This window comes from Macaca nemestrina, chromosome 20 (genome assembly GCF_043159975.1).
Source record: "Macaca nemestrina isolate mMacNem1 chromosome 20, mMacNem.hap1, whole genome shotgun sequence".
In the NCBI taxonomy this organism is placed as follows: Eukaryota; Metazoa; Chordata; class Mammalia; order Primates; family Cercopithecidae; genus Macaca; species Macaca nemestrina.
In genome coordinates this window covers 50216768-50223568 of record NC_092144.1, presented here as the reverse complement: position 1 = coordinate 50223568, position 6801 = coordinate 50216768, and positions in this window count along the sequence as shown.

Here is a 6801-nt window from a genome sequence, read left to right as displayed (position 1 = left end):
TCATCTGTGCCTCTGTTTCCTCATCTATAAAATGGTGATGAAGTCGGGCACAGTGGCTCATGACTCTAATCCCAGCACTTTGTGAGGCTGCGGCGGGAGGATCGCTTGAACCAAAGAGTTTGAGACCAGCCTGGGCAACATAGTGAGACCCCATCTCTACAAAAAAATTTGAAAATTATCCAGACTTAGTGGCACACACCTGTAGTCCCAGCTAGTTAGGAGGCTGAGGTGCAAGGATCACTTGAGCCCAGGAAGTCAATGCTGCAGTGAGCTGTGATCGTGCCACCGCACTCCAGCCTGGGTGACAGAGTGAGACCCTGTTTCAAAAATCAATGAAAAAAATAAAATGGGGCTGAGAATAGCACTCCTGCACAGGTTTTTGGGGGGTTTTGGGAGGGGGGCTGGGTTTGTGACAGAGTCTGTCGCCTAGGCTGGAGTGCAGTGGTGTGATTTTGGCTCATTGCAGCCTCTGCCTCCTGGTTTCAAGCGATTCTCCTGACTCAGTCTCCTGAGTAGCTGGGATTACAGGTGCACGCCACCACACCCAACTAATTTTGTATTTTTAGTAGAGATGGAGTTTCACCATGTTGACCAGGTTGGTCCTGAACTGCCCTCATGTAATCTTCCTGCCCCCAAGTATTAGTTTAATATTAGTCTTAATATTTTAAGGTTGATAGGAGTTGCTTTTCATGCCAAGCCTTGCATTAAAGGATTTCCTACAGTATCACATTGAATCCTCATGGTGTATCCATCGTGATTGCCATATGTTATATAGAGATTTTGTTAAAATACTCATTTGATAAAGGAGGAAACTGAAGGGCAGATTGATGAAGTCATTTATCAAAGGAAATATAGATTGTAGGTGCTGGAACTGGAATTCTAACTCAGGTATGGTTGACGTGGCCTCAAGTCTTCATCACCTCTCAAGAAAACCAGCTTTCTGCCTGGCATGTTGGCTCAGGCTTGTAATCCCAGCACTTTGGGAGGCCGAGGTGGGTGGATCACAGGAGGTCAGGAGTTCAAGATCAACCTGGCTGACATGGTAAAACCCCATCTCTACTAAAAATATAAAAATTTACCAGAGGTGGTGGCGGGTGCCTGTATCCCAGCTACCCGGGAGGCTGAGGCAGAAGAACCCTTTGAACCCCGGAGGTGAAGGCTGTGGTGAGCCAAGATTGTGCCACTGCACTCCAGCCTGGGCGACAAAGTGAGAGTGTCTCAAAAAAAAAGAAGAAAAAAAGGAATGAACTGAAATTAATAAAGAGGCCTAGTGCTAGTAAATGTCTCAGCTAGGCAGGCAATAAAAGATCTCAGCTAGGCAGTGGCAGAGCAGGATTCAAATTCAGGGCTGTTGTGATGCTCTGCCAGACTCTTGAGCCTGAGTAACCCGTGGAGCTGGGAGAATACAGCGTCCCCTGGTGGTAACTTGTCTGTGCTGCTTCTGGCTTGGGAGAACAGCAACTAACACAGCAATGTGCCAGCAATTAGTTCTAAGTACTTTACTTAGGTTTAATTCTCTTCTTCTTTTTTATTTTATGTTGTGTTATTTTATTTTTATTATGCTGTAAATTCTAGGGTACATGTGCACAACGTGCAGGTTTGTTACATATGTATACATATGCCATGTTGACGTGCTGCACCCATTAACTCGTCATTTGCGTTAGGTATTTCTCCCAAAGCTATCCCTCCCCCATTCACTCACCCCATGACAGGTCCCATTGTGTGATGTTTCCCCACCTGTGTCCAAGTGTTCTCATTGTTCAATTCCCACCTGTGAGTGAGAACATGCTGTATTTGGTTTTCTGTCCTTGCGATAGTTTGCTCCAGCTTCATTCATGTCGCTACAAAAGACGCGAACTCATCCTTTTTTTATAGCTGCATAGTATTCCATGGTGTATATGTGCCACGTTTTCTTAATCCAGTCTATCATTGATGGACATTTGGGTTGGTTCCAAGTCTTTGCTTTGGTGAATAGTGCCACAATAAACATACCTGTGCATGTGTCTTTATAGTAGCATGATTTATAATCCTTTGGGTATATACCCAGTAATAGGATCACTGGGTCAAATGGTATTTCTAGTTCTAGATCCTTGATGAATCGCCACACTGTCTTCCACAATGGTTGAACTAGTTTACACTCCCACCAACAGTGTAAAAGTGTTCCTACTTCTCCACATCCTCTCCAGCTCCTGTTCTTTCCTGACTTTTTAATGATCGCCATTCTAACTGGTGTGAGATGGTATCACATTGTGGTATTGATTTGCATTTCTCTGATGACCAGTGATGATGAGCATTTTTTCATGTGTCTGTTGCCTGCATGAATGTCTTCTTTTGAAAAGTGTCTGTTCATATCCTTCACCCACTTTTTGATGGGGTTGTTTGATTTTTTTCTTGTAATTTTGTTTAAGTTCTTTGTAGATTCTGGATATTAGCCCTTTGCCAGATAGGTAGATTGCAAAAATTTTCTCCCATTCTGTGGGTTGCCTGTTCACTCTGATGGTAGTTTCTTTTGCTGTGCAGAAGCTCTTTAGTTTAATTAGATCCCATTTGTCTATTTTGGCTTTTATTGCCATTGCTGTTGGTATATTAGACATGAAGTCCTTGCCCATGCCTATGTTCTGAATGGTATCGCCTAGGTTTTCTTCTAGGGTTTTTATGGTTTTAGTCCTAACATTTAAATCTTTAATCCATCTTGAATTAATTTTTGTACAAGGTGTAAGGAAGGGATCCAGTTTCAGCTTTCTACATATGGCTAGCCAGTTTTCTCAGCACCATTTATTAAATAGGGAATCCTTTCCCCATTGTTCCTTTTTGTCAGGTTTGTCAAAGATCAGATGGTTGTAGATGTGTGGTGTTATTTCTGAGGCCTCTGTTCTGTTTCATTTGTATAGCTCTCTGTTTTGGTAACAGTATCATGCTGTTTTGCTTTACTGTAGACTTGTAGTCTAGTTTGAAGTCAAGTAGTATGATGCCTCCAGCTTTGCTCTTTTTGCTTAGGATTGTCTTGGCAATGTGGGCTCTTTTTTGGTTCCATATGAACTTTAACATAGTTTTTTTGAATTCTGTGAAGACAGTCATTGGTAGCTTGATGGGGATGGCATTGACTCTATAAATTACCTTGGGCAGTATGACAATTTTCATGATATTGATTCATCCTATCCATGAGCATGGTATGTTCTTCCATTTGTTTGTGTCCTCTTTTATTTCGTTGAGCAGTGGTTTCTAGTTCTCCTTGAAGAAGTCCTTAACATCCCTTGTAAATTGGATTCCTATGTATTTTATTTTCTTTGTAGCAATTGTGAATGGGAGTTCATTCATGATTTGGCTCTCTGTCTGTTATTGGTGTATAAGAATGCTTGTAATTTCTGCACGTTGATTTTGTATCCTGAGATTTTGCTGAAGTTTCTTATCAGCTTAAAGAGATTTTGGACTGAGATGATGGGGTTTTCTAAATATACACTCATGTCATTTGCATACAGGGACAATTTGACTTCCTCTTTTCCTGTTGAATACCTTTATTTCTTTCTCTTGCCTGATTGCCCTGGCCAGAACTTCCAACACTATATTGAATAGGAGTGGTGAGAGAGGGCATCCCTGTCTTGTGCCAGTTTTCAAACGGAATACTTCCAAATTTTGCCCATTCAGTATGATATTGACTGTGGGTTTTTCACAAATAGCTCTTTTTATTTTGAGAAACATCCCATCAACACCTAATTTATTGAGAGTTTTTGGCATGAAGGGCTGTTGTATTTTGTCAAAGGCCTTTTCTGCATCTATTGAGATAATCATGTGGTTTTTGTCTTTGGTTCTGTTTATATGATGGATTATGCTTATTGATTTGTGTATGTTGAACCAGCCTTGCATCCCAGGGATGAAGCCAACTTGATACGGTGGATAAGCTTTTTGATGTGCTGCTGGATTTTGTTGGCCAGTATTTTATTGAGGATTTTTGCATCGATGTTCATCAGGGATATTGGTTTAAAATTCTCTTTTTCTGTTGTGTCTCTGCCAGGCTTTGGTATCAGGATGATGCTGGCCTCACAAAATGAGTTAGGGAGGATTCCCCTCTTTTTCTATTTTGGAATAGTTTCAGAAGGAATGGTACCAGCTCCTCATTGTACTTCTGGTGGAATTTGGCTGTGAATCCATCTGATCCTGGACTTTTTTTGGTTGGTAGCCTATTAATTACTGCCTCAATTTCAGAGCCTGTTTTTGGTCTATTCAGGGATTCAGCTTCATCCTAGTTTAGTCTTGGGAGGGTGTATGTGTCCAGAAATTCATCCATTTCTTCTAGATTTTCTAGTTTATTTGCATAGAGGTTTTTGTAGTATCCTCTGATGGTTGTTTGTATTTCTGTGGGATCGGTGGTGATATCCCCTTTACCATTTCTTATTGCATCTATTTGATTCTTCTCTCTTTTCTTCTTTATTAGGGTTGCTAGCCATCTATCTATTTTGTTGATTTTTTCAAAAAAAACAGTTCCTGGATTCATTGATTTTTTGAAGGGTTTTTTCTGTCTCTATCTCATTCATCTGCTCTGATCTTAGCTATTTCTTACCTTCTGCTAGCTTTTAAATGTGTCTACTCTTGCTTCTCTAGTTCTTTCAATTGTGATGTTAGGGTGTCGATTTTAGATCTTTCCTGCTTTCTCTTGTAGGCATTTAATGCTATAAATTTCCCTCTACATACTGCTTTAAATGTGTCCCAGAGATTCTGGAACGTTGTGTCTTTGCTCTCATTGGTTTCAAAGAACATCTTTATTTCTGCCTTCATTTTGTTATTTAGCCAGTAGTCATTCAGGAACAGGTTGTTCAGTTTCCATGTAGTTGTGTGGTTTTGAGTGAGTTTCTTAATCCTGAGTTCTAATTTGATTGCACTGTGGTCTGAGAGACAGTTTGTTGTGATTTCTGTTCTTTTACATTTGCTGAGGAGTGCTTCACTTCCACCTATGTGGTCAATTTTGGAAAAAGTGCAATGTGGTGCTGAGAAGAATGTATATTCCATTGATTTGGGGTGAAAAGTTCTGTAGATGTTTATTAGGTCCACAGAGCTGAGTTCAATTCCCAGATATCCTTGTTAACCTTCTGTCTCATTGATCTGTCTAATATTGACAGTGGGGTGTTAAAGTCTCCCATTATTATTGTGTGGGAGTCTACATCTCTTTGTAGGTCTCTAAGGACTTGCTTTATGAATCTGGGTGCTCATGTATTGAGTGCTTATATATTTAGGATAATTAGCTCTTTTTGTTGAATTGATCCCTTAACCATCATGTAATGGCCTTGTCTCTTTTGATCTTTGTTGGTTTAAAGTCTGTTTTATCAGAGACTAGAATTGCAACCCCTGCTTCTTTTTGCTTTCCATTTGCTTGGTAGAACTTCCTCTATCCCTTTATTTTGAGCCTATGTGTGTCTCTGCACATGAGACGGGTCTCTTGGTCTCTTGAATACAGCACATTGATGGGTCTTGACTCTATCCAATTTGCCAGTCTGTGTCTTTTTTTTTTTTTTTTTTTTTTTTGAGACGGAGTCTCGCTGTGTCTCCAAGGCTGGAGTGCAGTGGCATGATCTCGGCTCACTGCAAGCTCCGCCTCCCGGGTTCACGCCATTCTCCCGCCTCAGCCTCCCAAGTAGCTGAGACTACAGGCGCCCGCCACCACACCCGGCTAGTTTTTTGTATTTTTAGTAGAGATGGGGTTTCACCATGTTAACCAGGATAGTCTCGATCTCCTGACCTCGTGATCCACCCGCCTCGGCCTCCCAAAGTGCTGGGATTACAGGCTTGAGCCACCGCGCCCGGCCAGTCTGTGTCTTTTAATTGGGGCATTTAGCCCATTTACGTTTCAGATTAGTATTGTCATGTGTGAATTTGATCCTGTCATTATGATGTTAGCTGATTATTTTGCCTATTACTTTCTGCAGTTTCTTCCTAGCATCAATGGTCTTTACAATTTGGCATGTTTTTGCAGTGACTGGTACTGGTTGTTCCTTTCCATGGTTAGTGCTTCCTTCAGGAACTCTTGTAAGGCAGGCCTGGTGGTGACAAAATCTCTCAGCATTTGCTTGTCTTCAAAGGATTTTATTTCTCCTTCACTTACGAAGCTTAGTTTGGCTGGATATGAAATTCTGGGTTGAAAATTCTTTTCTTTAAAATGTTGAATATCGGTCCCCACTCTCTTCTGGCTTGTAGAGTTTCTGTTGAGAGATCCACTATTAGTCTGATGGGCGTCCCTTTGTGGGTAACCGGACCTTTCTCTCTGGCTGCCCTTAATATTTTTTCTTTCATTTCAACCTTGGTGAATCTGACAATTATGTGTCTTTGGGTTGCTCTTCTCAAGGAGTATCTTTGTAGTGTTCTCTGTATTTCCCGAATTTGAATGTTGGCCTGCCTTGCTAGGTTGGGGAAGATCTCCTGCCTAATATCCTGAAGAGTGTTTTCTAACTTGATTCCATTCTCCCCATCACTTTCAGGTATACCAATCAAACGTAGATTTGGTCTTTTCACATAGTCTCATAGTTTTTGGAGGCTTTGTTTCTTTTTACTCTTTTTTCTCCAACATTGTTTTCTCACTTTATTTCTTTAATTTGATCTTCAATCACTTATACCCTTTCTTCCACTTGATTGAATCGGCTATTGAAGCTTTTTCATGTGTCACGTAGTTCTCATGCTATGGTTTTCAGCTCCCTCCATTCATTTAAGGTCTTCTCTACACTGTTAATTCCAGTTAGCCACTTGTCTAATCCTTTTTCAAGGTTTTTAGCTTCCCTGTGATGAGTTCAAACATCCTCATTTAGCTTGAAGTTT